Raw genomic sequence first — 13949 nt, forward strand, 5'->3', positions numbered from 1 at the left:
ACTTCACGCTGGCAGTGCCCACGCTGCACGGCATGGCGCTTTAACCAAGCAGCCAGGGCCTGCGACAAAAAGACATGCTCTGACAGTGAGGATGGGACCACTGGATATCAGAGGCGGGGTGGCCCAGAGCAGGAGGCAGCAGGCAGGCAGCGGCTCAGCAGAGTGCTGCCTGCAGTCCTGATGCGGATGCAGAAGTGACCTGTGTGAGGAGGCTCTTTACAAGCCTCCTGCAGCAATTCCCTCGCCCAGCTCCGGACAGTGCTGGGATGGCTGCCCTGCCTCCGACGGAGCTGCTTTGTCCCTGAGCACCACTAAATCATCCCATCGCAAACCTGGAGCAGGTGAAGATACTTGTCCGCTGTCTTGCATCAAGTGTGTCAGGGGCTAAACGGAGAAAGCGAACACCACCGGAGCCCTGCTCCCCACCCTCCCCTCCTCACCAGCTCTCACGCCGCTGCCCCCCACCAGTGTCCCACCGTACCCATAGGCTTTGACCACTTTTTGGACCCAGTGTGGCCGTTTCCAGCAATTGTGCTTACTATAAGTTTGTTTGCCAAAAACCTTTTGTTTTGGCTGTGACAGGACTCACGTTTAAAGGAGGAAACACCACACCAGATTCCCGAGCCTTCCTTTTTTGCCAGCCCCTACTACTGACGGCACGGCCTGGGAGCATCCGCAGGGAGCCCAGCAGGACAGCCAGTCTCTAGAGCAGCACTTCAGCGTTAGCACGAGTTCTCCACCCAAATAAACCAACCCATCAGCGAGAAAACAGACTCCTCCATTGCATCCAGTGGACACCCGGCAGCGGCTGATTAAGGGTTTTTCACACAATATGTAATCGCAGCACAAAGGAGACTGACCCTTGTGCTAGAATGCAGTCTTGCGGTCCCCCAAACCACGAGCACAATTTTGGCCTTTGTTGTCAGAAGGAGTTGGATTATTTCAAGGGCTGACAAACCAGCTTGGGTTGTGCTGGATTGCCCCCTGCAGCCGAAAGGTCGCATCGTCCCCAGCACAGGGCTGGCCTCACGTCATGGCACGGCGCATAAAATCGGAGCACTTGCAAGCACCGATCCCTGAGAAAAGGCTCTGTGATAATTTTAATAACATTTTCCTTCCCGGCCGTAACCAGAGAAAGCTGGTTTGCTTGTTTGTTTCCAGATGTTCCTATCTGATTACAAGGGCAGCTTGGCAAAAGAAATTACCTTTTAAGAAATGCTGCAGCCTCCCTCATTGCTTTTCTTCTGCTTGTGGATAGCAAACATCTTTTTCTAGGTATTTCCTCTCTTTCCACGATACGACAAGTTGAGGAGAGAGAGGGGGAGAGAGGAAGGGGACAGGGAATAGGTGATGAAATATTTTCTAATCCTCCCAAGCAAAAGAAAGCAGCATAACAAAGGAGATATCAAGAAAAGGCTTTTTTCCCCCCCTCCACACACTTCAAAGAGATGTACCCTTGTATAAAAGATACAGCGCAGAAGGCCAGAGAGAGACAACTCTGAAGAGTGTGCAGAGCACAGATGCAGAGAGAACAAGGGTGGGCCCCATTTTGTTTAGCAGCAAAGGCAGTACCAGATAATCAGTTATTTTACTCATGTACTTATGTCTCTGCCTCACCACACTGCTGTAAAACTTTTGAAGTATCTTGGTTTACTTGCTAGTAAATGCTGGACTTCAAAGGAATAGGAAATGGATGCTGAATGGCAAAGTGACCTTTTATTACTCCAGCTACAGTTTGTAACCTGGAACGTGACAGAACATTTTTCATTCTACTTTAAAAAAAAAAAAAAAGTCCTGCTAAGGATGACACTTTCAAAGCAGCTTCAATCAGAGCGTTACAGAGGAGTTTTGACGAGATACCGAAGCATATTTCCTGGTTCCAGTCATGTAGCATGGACCGGGGCAACAGGAGGTTAGAGCTGTGTCTCATTGCAAAAGTCTCTTTCTGGCTTCATTAGCTGTCATTATAGGCTCTTCGCTGGCCTCAGATATTGCCCTCTCGCTCTGTCTCCAGATGTTTTTGCTGGCAAAAGCAATCTTCAATTTCTATACATAAGCAGCTGCCAGTGTGCAAGGCGGGTAACTGAGGTGTCCCCAGTGAGCACACTCTAATTCAAATCTTCATGTACCCAGTCAGAATTTGGTGGCCATTTTGGAAACATATCTACTTGCTTGATATTGTCTCTTAAGAATACTCTCACCATGAGACTAGCCACTATATACCATCTTTTGTTCATGTGTTTCATGAATTTGCCTTCAGCTAAGGTAATGGGAAAGGATTCTGGCAGAGGCTGGAGACAAGCTGCTGCCATTTGAGGCTTCATACTCCCCCCCAAACGAAAGCACAAGAGTAACTTCAGACTTTAAAACATGGTACATAAGATATACTAAGCCTCCTCTCCAGTGCCTACAATATTTATATCACCTTGGGCACTGATAAGCCTGGAAATTAATATGGGGTGTATCAGTACATCTATACAACCCAGGAAGAACAGTGACCATTTGTGCTACTACACCCAAACTATGTTGTTTAAAAAGCACAAACAGTGAAGACCCCATCACTACCTAGACATTGGTCCCTGGCTCTACGACTTGACAGAATTTCAAGGCTGGGCAGTACAAAATGACCAGATGTGATGCTCGTCACGTTACCGGTACACACATCGCATTCAACCACAGCGCCTGTGACCCGTTTTGGCACACTTGGGCGTCCCTATGCAGCAAGGGCTAAAGAAAGACAGGGGACACAGCTCCCCGGATGATACCCAGCACAGTAAATCCTGGCATCACTCTTTGTGGGTCCTTGCCCACAGAGACTGGCACTCCCCAACGCCCCCGGGCTCAGATGGGACCTTTGATTCACCCTTACACACACACACATCCCTCTTTTTTTTTTTTCTTTCTCTTTAAGATGAAGGCTGCAGGACCTTACCAAATGCTCTCATGTCAAGGATGCAGAGGGGATGAAAATATGGTATTTAGTAGCAAGCTAAATATGGAAGGACTATGGAGAACAGGAAGAGTGAGCTGCAGCATCCATGTGATAACAAGCAAGGCCAAGCTCATGAAATACATTGGCAAGGAGTGGTCAGGACACAGGAAATAAAAGGAAGAGAAAGAGAGAAGCCTGAGAAGGAGAAGAGGAAAAAAAAAGTTAGAATTAAAAGGGAAAATAATCAAGAGTTTGAAAATGATGAGGAATCTAGCTGGAAAGAAACATATGCTAGGAACAAGTAGGGGAGACAGGAAAAATGGATAAAAGATGACAATTAAAAATTCATACAAATTACACAGCAAAGTGAGAGACTGAATGAAAAAGCTAAAAAGCAAAATATTAACAAGACTGAAACCATTTGCTATAAGCATTTTAGGTGTTTTATGACATGATTAGATGAGGGCCTCTTTCCTTTTGCTTTTCCAGAAGTTGAGAACAATACATGATGGCATGGACAGATGCTCCTGCCCAGGCAGAAAAGAAAACCCAGTGGTCAGGAGGATAAGCAAGGACTTGCAAGACATCATTTTCTTGTTCTGATCTGGAACAAATGGACTGAGCACAGCAAAGGAAAAAAGAAAGAAAATATAATGGGGTTAAAAGTAAAGGCAGAGGGATATAGAAAAAAGGAGAAGAACAATACAGCTAAAAGAACAGAGCAAGAAGTACTGAACGTGCAACATTATGGATTTTAAATCCTACCAACATTTCAGCAACGCACTTTGGAAAAAAATACCAAATTTAACAATCACACCCATGAATTTCATTTCCCTTAGCTTGACAGGTGTCAAAAGTTCCTCAGCCAAAGGTTGCTCTGGTGACATCCTTGCTGGATCCCGAAGCTCAGCTTCCTCCCAGCTGGCTCTAAGGGTCTCCACCACCCTTGCCAGGGAAGTGGGTACATACCTAGTGATAAAAAGTTGAATGGGCAGTTTTAAAAAAATCCAGATGAGCTATTCAAAGGGAAGAGCCAGAGAAACCCACCTCCTCGATGGAAGAAATAAGAGAAGGCTACATTGTTGGTTTCAGCTGGGGTGGTGTAGGCAATTAGAAACTCCACTCCCCGCTTAGTCTGTGGGGGTTTTAGGAAAATAATTTTAAAAGCTTGCTTCTCTCCGCCTGGTGAGGAATAAAGCCAGCCTTTTGGCTGAACGTCAGAAGATTTGTGAACACAAGCGTGGAACCTCCATAAACAGCTTAAATCAAGATTTTCTTCCAAGCATGCTGATACCGAGAGTGCGTGGGAGGCAAATTTAGACATCAAACAAGGGCCTGCACAGTAGAAATCCATCTGGCTACACTCAAAAATGGGCATTCACTGACTCAGACGTGCTTTTACATTATATACTAAGCCATTTGGATGACAGTAAAACTGAGCCAGTCAGGAACATCATCGTGTTTATATCTGCCAATCCTGCCAGGATAAAGTTGGTACATCATTTATGAGTGTTCAGCATTCCACAAGGCTCACAATATGGGAAATTTATCTACGGCCTCCTGTACGTAAATAAATATTGCATTATCTCCTATGCTGGTACTACTGATATTGTGTGGGAACAGATTTTGTCTTCCATCAGCAGACTGGTGGAATTTAATAACATTTGTGGTCATCCTGTCCAACTGGAAAGACACATCACACTCATCATACTGAATGGCTCATCATCAGCTGAATATATAAATCTGAAAGAGCTGCAGACAGCAATGGAGTGACAGAATCTTTTATTGAACATGTACGCATTTTTCTCTGACAAAAGGGAGTCTCCAGGGAGTTATAATTTATCGGTTGTGCACCAGCAGTGTGCTCAGTATTGCACATGACTCAATGAAAAGATGGCCCTGAAGAGTTTGCGATCCAAGGTACTGGATTCCACAAATGTTCTGGTTGAAATATTCACACGCATAAAATTAACCTGAGGTGTCTGGTGGATCAGGTGGTGTCTAATGCCCATGGAGAAACGAAGCAAGTGGAACATAACATGAAATAAAGAACTACCATCGCAGTTACACAGTCTGGAGGTTTCTCATGGCAAAGGATACCAGCATCAGGTAACAAGTTGCCCTCAGATACACAACAGTAGTCAGTATCTCTAAGGCCTTCTTTCAGTGTATATGATGATTTTTTTTCTCTGGCTAACTCGCAAGTCCTTCCTCCCCAGGATAAATTATATTGGCCAAGAGACTGCAAACCAGTTCACAGCCTACTGAGCCACGTGGCCCTCTGCCGAGGACTATGTGGCCATTAGACATTATTACCTAAAGGTTGCGGCAAGTTCCTGCTGCCCCTGTGTAGGTTCAAACTGGTCTTAGCCCTGGAGCTTCCCTCTAGGTAGTCCTTCAGCTGTGGTATTTCCCCATTACTTCCAGGTTCCATTATAAGATAGCTCAAATACTCCCGTGACTGCAGTTCTGGTTTAGATGGCAGCTGCCTACCTTTGCCTTGGCTTACACCATTTCTCTTTGGACATCTTCTCCAACTTCTGCCTCAGGCATCCTCAGAAGGGGCCAGTACAGTCTGTGTTCCCAGCTTCCCTCTCATCAGGGACTGAATTTGGTCCGAACCCAGGTTTGGGACCCCTGGGAAGCCAAGGGGGACAGTCACTCTTCCATGAGACCCCACTGAGGTACTCACATGTGGCTTTGGCCAAAGTCTCCCCAAATTCCTCCCTTAATAATTTTTTGACCCTAGGTCCGCTTTCATCCAGCTAAGGACATGTCTTTTACCTCATGCTGCTTTGCTGTAGGCTTGCCACCTGCATCTAGGAGGAAAATCGGAGGCAGAAAACGAGGCGGAGGTGCTGCCACAGAGCCCACGAGGAGAAGGCAGGTTCCCGGGGCCGGGGGAGCTCTGCCATGGGAGCAGCCAAGGCACGGCCAGCAGCTGCCTGGGCACAGGAGCAGAAACCAGCATGAGGGAAGGAGACAGAAAGATGTGATGGTGGCACAGCAGCTTTAGCAAACACCTAGTGCTATGAAAATGCCTGACAAGGCATTCTTTTGAGTTCGGTGGAAGTATGATTTCACTCTGATTGTCGCTCTGGCATGTGCGTGCAAGAGATATTGTGTTCCCTTCCTCTCCAGTGAAATCTCATCTATTATAACTAGTCTGAAGTACTGCTCTATTAACCCTGCTCTGGGCGATGTGCCTTGTTTTGATCTCTGTGCTTTGCATGAAGAATAGGTTAGAATACAAGAGGTTAGAATAGCAGTCTAAGTAAAGTCTAAGGCATTATAATAAAACCAGAGCATACCTTAGGTCTAAGAACCGGTTCTAAGCTGATGCGAACTAATAGGAACCACGTAAACTTCTACCAGTTTCAGGCTGCTGAATTTTGCTAATACAATAAATCTGTCTTAAAAAGAGGCCGAGTTCTGGTATCACCACCATTTCCTTTGGAAATCCCATGTGTTATTTCTGAACCTGCAGACACCATTATGGGTTTTTTTTAATTTAATTAACTTCCAATAAAGCTGCTTATACTGGAAACAATAAAACTCTTTCTACCATGTCACTCTTCCTTCTTTCACACACATACAAAACACACAGAAGCCTCAAGACAGCTCCAGGCATTCTAAGAAAAGAAATAACCAAATACCACCAAATATTTAATTTTCTATGCCGGAAATGAGAAACAGGTGTAATTAAAATAACACTTTTTAAATTAAGTGACCTCTCTTGACCAACCATCTGTGAATAATTCAGATTTTTTTCCCATTATTACTGCAAAATTAAAACTAGGGCATATAAATGACGAGATCCTCTTTAACTATCTTTAAGCACCAGCAATATATATTTTCCACCAGTTAAAATCCTTAATGATACCAAAAATCTGTCAAGCATAACTCCCCCAATTCATTTGCCTGAAACCATCAATATTTTATCATGCATTTGCAGTTGGCTTTAATTTAACAGTCCAGGTTACTAATCAAACAAAACACCCAAGTCATTAAAAGTTAGCGTGCCATTTAGAAAGTGCATTTCACGTTTATTAAAATATCTTTCATGGAGCCATTAGAAGGCTAAAGTTTTAATTACAATCAGATATTTAGTTCTACTTCAGTTATGCTTTTGGCACTCTCTTGCAACTGCCTTGATTAATCTTCCAGACAGAGCTCATCCATTACCTCCTGAAATTATTTTCCTCTTAACTTCTTCATAATTCATCTTTTTTCTTCCCCCCTCCAAACATGTAAAATGCATTAAAAAGGTGTGCACAATACCTGCCTGAAAGATAAGTCATTAGAAAGATTCCATTTCAAATGCAATTTATTCTCAAAAGTACCAAATAGCCATAATTCAAACAGATGTATTGAAATTGAAATGTAGGTTTTCTTGTCTTTGTTGTCATTTTAACTATTTTCCTACAGATGAGAGACTAATACGTGCTGCTCTTTCTCCTGTCTCAGGTTTTGAAATATACAGTTCAGCTGAATTTTGCCTGGGTAATTCTGAGGGCACCTCAAGCTCACACACAGCCTCTGTCACAGAAAATTTCCCATCTTTTTCCTCTTCCTTAATATAATGGTCATATTGCAATACATTTTACCAAACTCCTGTGCTGAGACCATTTCAATGGCTTTTTCCCATCCATTTTCACATTGTGTGGAACCTCAGTCAGCAGTAATGAGAAAATACTCTCAATTTGATTGATATTTTAGATCTTCAGTGTAACTTCAGCAACAGACACTTACACTATGTTTTGCAAAGATTCACCCTAAATGGAGGTAAGAATTTGAAGAAAGACCAAGGAAGAAGATTTGGAGGAATGAATCTGGCCCAGAGACCCCTCACATCTCCAGCTGAGCCTTCACGTTTTCCCTGGAGTCGCAACAGAGACAGATTCAAGCCCTCCAAACTCTGCATTTGGGACCCATATCTCATTTCGCCTGCTTGTTTGCTGGAGACACAGCCAGGTTTGGATTGCATACACAAAAACCTTGAACAAAACCCTAGAGGACAGCTGAAGATCAGGCGTTCATCCGCATGTTTAGATTCTTTTGCACATTGGATTTTTCAGCCCCTTCTTCAAGGCTCAATCTCATCCTCAGATTGAACGGGATCAGCAAATGGGCTTCCCTGTTTCCATTCTGCAACATCGTCCTTTACTTCTTCCATAACTGCAGAAAGTCTATTGAGATACAGACTGGAGAGATCCTGCCAGACCTCAGACAGCCCTTTGCACCCAGCTGATAAGCTCTCCTCCCCACCTGCCTCTGTGCTCACCCCACAGGTTCCTGCTGGCTCTTTCCAGGTGTCTCCTGGAGGAGGACGGGCTGCCCAGGCTGCCTCACACCTCCACCCAGCCACTGATGGGGAGAAGTTCGGCCACGCTGCCAGCAGAAGGCTCAGGACAGCATCAGATAAACCTTTCATCTCCCCACTCCTCCTCCATCAGCTGGATGCAGGGCCACGTCCACCTGCACGAGGAAAGCCTCTCACGTTGGTCCGAGTCAAACATAAATCGGCATCTCTCCTGCAACAGCGTCTCACTACAACAGCGAAGCCTGGCATTTCAAACCAGCAAAAACCGTATGGGGGAAGGCAGGGAACAGACCGGCTCCAATTAAGGCCCTCTACCCTCACTGGTGCGATCGGCAGAATTGGCTCCAGGCAAGCTCAGGAGGAGAAATGCAGAAGCGTTTCAAGACAAAGCTCAATTACTTAGGCAGAAAAATGGGAGATGCTTGAAAAGTCTGTCTGCACGGCCCTTGTACAGCACTGTATGCGTGGTACTGAAAAGCCTGCCTGTGCCATCTTTTGTGGCAGACAATATTGATTTTTTTTCTTTTAAAGCTATGCACTCCAATTTTTAATTTATATTTTTATTGTTGAAAAATACAGCAAATTGTTTTAAACATCTGTTGGGGTTTTTTCTTCATAGTCTTAAACAACATTCGAAAGAACTGAGTTAAGAACTGAGACCATGTAAGGAGGAGGGAGAGAGACAGGGAATTACAGGAACAGATTAAAGAGATAGATGGAACATTGTGATTACCAGTAACCTCGGGTCTCTGATGAGCACCACATACTCCACGTGGACCAAGGAAATACAGGAACGGGGCTGGAACCATGTTCGGGTTTGGAACCAGCCACGCACTGACAAAAGCTCAAGTTTAGGGTTAGAAAAATGTCTTTTTACAGTACCCGTGTTTCCGATGTGGGTAGAGAAGCCCTACTCTGTCCCGTGCGTTGGAGAGAAGAGGAGGCTAAAACCGATGATGTTTTCTGAAGGAAAGCTCAGTAACGTAGCACCATCTAGTGCCAGCTGTGAAAAGCAGAGAGGAGAAACGGGCATTTCCCAAAGTACCCCGAGAAAGCTGTGTTCCCTAAAGCCAGACCCTGCCGCAGAACGAGCCTTTAGATCATTTTAAACATACGGCTACATGACTGCCAGATGGGCTGAGGGAAATTCCGGCTGAGGAACCAGAGAATGGTGCTGTGACAAGAGAAACGGAAGAAAATGTGGGACTATTCACAGCTCTCTAAAAAAAGTGAAGGGCAGAAGTTGTGGTTCTGACGCTGATGAGGCTGCACGAAACTTGTCTGAGGAGAAGGACTCGTATCACTGAACCTCCTAGACACTCAGTTTTTGAAGGAAAACTTTACTGTCCTTTAAATTTTCAAAGACAGTGCTCTAGTCATCTCTGAAGTTTGGGACCTTGTCGTTACATAAATTGGTTGTTAGATTTATTCCCAAGCAGACCGCTGAGCAATAATAAACCAAAACTAAATTTAAGATCCTTTCCACATAGGACGTGAGAGAAAATTCCTATAGGTAGAACCGTTTAAGAGAAGCCAGGGACATGCACTTACCAATACACGTGGCCTGAAATCCTGTCCTCGCTGGAGTGAAGTGTTGTCACCGATTTCAATGGGACTACAATTTCTTTCATTCTTCCCACATCTCATTATGGCAAGTGCCAGATGCTGGTATAACTTACCCGAAGCCTCCCATCCTATGTACTGCACTTCACTAAATTCACAGGTGTACCAAATAATGAAATCTATTGGAGCGACAGGCAGCGTGAGAGAGCAGAACGTAGGAAGAGAATCGACTCCCTTTCACACATGGCTTAAGTATTGCCAGCTGACTGCTGTACTTAAGTGAAGCAAAATGTTCAGAGAAGCATATTGACTGGTCTATGTACAGATATCATTACGTAGCTATGAAGGTGGAAAATGTGGACTTTTCCCGACAGCAAAATTCTGTTTTGCCTTAAGAGGGCTGGGGCTCAAGGAGATACTACTTATTTAAATGATTGAACCTTTTTTTCCTAAGAGGTACCTTTACTCTCTTGTAAGTAGGTAAATAAGGACTGCTGAACCAACTAGAAATGGATTTATTCCTCTGCTGATAGAGCATCTTTCCAATATGGCTCTTATCTCTGACAGACCTTACACCATAATAGTAAAAAAATACCATTATTGATGCTAATACTTCTAATAATAATAAATTTTAAGAAAAAAACCCCAAACTATAATAACCAGAGACCAACAAAATGCCAGTCGCTCTTTTGCCATAGATGAGATATATTAACTGGAGTGGAAAGCATCAGTTCTTTCTTTGCCTCTTATCTTTGGTGGTAAGAGCAAAGGAATATAACAAGACAACAAGGGGGAAAAAAATCTAATGTGGAACTAATGCGACATTTACCACTTATCATCTGATTATTGTACTTGCACGATACTTCATTTCTGTAATCTTTAATCTTCTTGTATGTAGATTGAAAGACCTGCAGGGCAAGCCTCTTTCTACATGTCTGTGTAGCATCTAACACAGTGAGATCCTGATCCTCCCTCTGGCCTCTAGGAATTCATGAAATTAAAATAAATTATAAAGGTCTCCAAGCTAGACTTACCAAAGAATTTAGGCAACACAGTACTTAGTTTCTCATCACCCCGGAACTGAGAGCCCTAAATCAGGTGCTGGCCTGGGCAGAAGCAATTGCAGCGTGGACGGGCCAGTGCTACCACGTAATCAGGAACCCACATATTAGTCTGGAAGCATTAACGGGACCCTGCAGACCTCCTCACCTCCCTCCTAAATCTGCAGCGACTTTAGGTGCCCAACGACAAACCTGACAGAGGCGTGAGCACGCACGTTACCCCAGAGCACACGTACTTTGCATGCAGTTGCAGATTCGCCCTGTGTTTTGTGTCGGCTCAAGCAGTGCTGTCACTCAATGTCAAATGGGGTCTAAACAAGGCAGCCCTGAGCCCGGGCACTGCTCAAGCAGAGCAGTGCTCTTCCACAGCCCCACAGCTTCTGCCTCGCTCAGGGCACACACGGACCTGCAAGTAGGTGTCTTGAGGTGACAGATGGGAAATGCAAAAGAGAAAAGCACGTGTTCAACCAGAGACCTGCCGTAAGGAGCGCTCCTCTCTGGTCTGCATGCACAACCTTCAGTTCTCTCCTCAGATAAGTAGCTAACCAAGCCTTTTCTGATGGACTCCTGTGGCCGCTGTCCTCACCTACAGCATAAGAGATTTCAGTACAGCATCCCCCACATCCCTCAAGAGTTCAAACTTGCATGTCTCGCATCACGGGTATGCAGTATTTAGAGTTGGGATGTTGTCAATACCACCAGATCGAAGCTGTTCTATTTTTCAAAGAATACTTAAATATTCCTTGGGCCAAAAGAGGGGAAAAAACCTCCAGCTACATCTTTAAAGCCTCAACTCGAAAGAGAGGAACAAATTCCTCTTCTAATGAATACTTAGATGTTTGATTGTAAGGATTCATTAATATTAATTGTTGTGTTTAAAGCCAACTACAAGATCATTAAAGCCTTTCTAAATATTACTTTCTACATAAGTAATAGCCTACTGTCATAAGAATTTTGGTAGCCATCAAAAGGATAGATGAGCTGAGGAAGCACAGTTACAAGATCTCCACAAAATAATTTGTCTTTTAAAAACTGTTTACGTTCTAGGAAAGTTTGAGAAACTTTGATTAGAGAGTGATTGAATAGTCATATGGCACAAGCTGTTCTCAACATGCATTGTAGAGACCGAGTTTCACCTGTGTTCAAACCAGACACAGGAGCATAGCTTGCTTTTTAAGTTTCTAGAACATCTTGCCTTTGAGGGAAAGATATTGCCGTTCCTATGTTTTATGAGTACACCAGCATATTCCGCTATCAAACATACCCCTTTCATGCAAGAACTGAAATTTGCCTTTTTCACCCATTAGTATGTGGTTACAAGAAGACACTTGATAGACCAGATTAATGGCATTAAAAAGTAATAATAATTTAAAAAAAACCAACAACAACACAAAACCAAACAAAAAAAACCAAAACCAATGGAGTGAGGTGACTTCTGCCACTCAGACTGCCACAAAATCTCTGGGAGACCGAAAGATGCGAGCCAGTGGAGACCGCCCATGGAAGACTCTTACCTGCTGGGCTCCTATACGCACTACAGTGGACGATGAAACCCAGGAAGCCAGCAGCAACCAAGCTGCCAGAAGACAAACTGGGCTCCAGATTAAGAAGGTATCAGCCACAGAAATTGATACACAGCTCCAATGCTCCTGACTGCTTGACAGTCCTCCATGACAACTACACAAACTCCTTCCAGGAGGGCAGGATGACTAATTACTCAGGAGAGGCTTTTGCACTAACATCCTAATTCACAGATAGTGCAATGCTCTTCCTAGATTTGCAATAAAAGGTTTGGATACGTATTTTGACTGTTTACATTTTACAGCAAGAACCATTGCTTCTAAAACCCAGGTAACTCACAGAAAGGAGGGTGTCGCAGGACACTGAAAACTCAACGGGACAGAGAGCAAGGCAGCATGCCACCGTGACCAGCCCTTCTCCAGCTGCAGGATGAGGAACGTAAACCCACCCGGACTCCTTCAGGCCTTTCCCACCTCTGATTTCTCGGATCCCAGCGATGATCTCTCAGAGCCGATTCATGCCAAACAGCTACTCAGATACCTCAGGAGCACTTGCAGCGTTCAGGCTACATGTAGCAAAAAAAGTATATTTGAAGCAGAGCAACAGCTACCAGCAGGTGGCCCAGCAAATTGGGTAATTTCATCTCAGCAGCCACCTGCTCCAGACTGACAGCTCTCCTTCCTTGGTGCTTCTGAGCAGTGGGGAACACCAGCCGAAGGACTCTGTTGAACTGAGACAGTAGAAGATGTTGACTAAATGCCAAAGAAGATGTTACTTTAGAGGTCACAGACCACTTCAGAAACTTCCAAGGAAGGTACACCAGCAATAAGGATAAAGAAATGGCAAAAACCGTAATTTTCTCTGAAGAGTGGTCAATAAGAGGCTGTGCAGAAGAGCACAAGAGAGAAGATGGCAGAAAGAAATTCACAGTGAAAGATGGTCAGGAATACTAAGGCTGGTAGGGAGTCGAAGCATAAGGAAACAACATGGTAACATTTAATTAGTCTGGAAGGTATTTGGGGTAAAAAAGAGAAGAGAAACTCAGGTATATGGACAAGCCAGCAATACCATTTTAGCTGGGTTATAAATCATTACTCATGGTTTGCTAATGTCAAGAAAGGAAACTAGTAATAGTACCAGACCGGATAATCAAAGTGAACAGTCAGCTAAGGTGATATTAATTGTATTTGACTGATGAGAAGGGGCGGGAGAGTGAATAGCTGGCAGAGGGAAAATGTAAAATTTGATGCCTGCTAAATGAGGCATGATGAATAATGGTTTTTCTTGTCAAAACCACTGCTAGATTCCCCTCAAGCTGCGAGCGGGTATTCAGGAACACGTGTCTAGTTTTAACCAGGGGTCTGATCCTTCTCCTAATAAAGGCAACAGAACTGATTATAACTGATGCAAACAGGAGCTGAAAAAGACCAAGATAATGTCCTACAGCCACAAGCTTATTTCACAAATGTACATCCAAAGCAAGTTAAAAACAATCCAGGGAGGGTATCTATTATCTTGCATGAACAGCCAGCAGTTGTTGACAGGAGTT

The sequence above is a fragment of the Grus americana genome, chromosome 5 (assembly GCF_028858705.1).
Source record: "Grus americana isolate bGruAme1 chromosome 5, bGruAme1.mat, whole genome shotgun sequence".
NCBI classification, from domain to species: Eukaryota; Metazoa; Chordata; class Aves; order Gruiformes; family Gruidae; genus Grus; species Grus americana.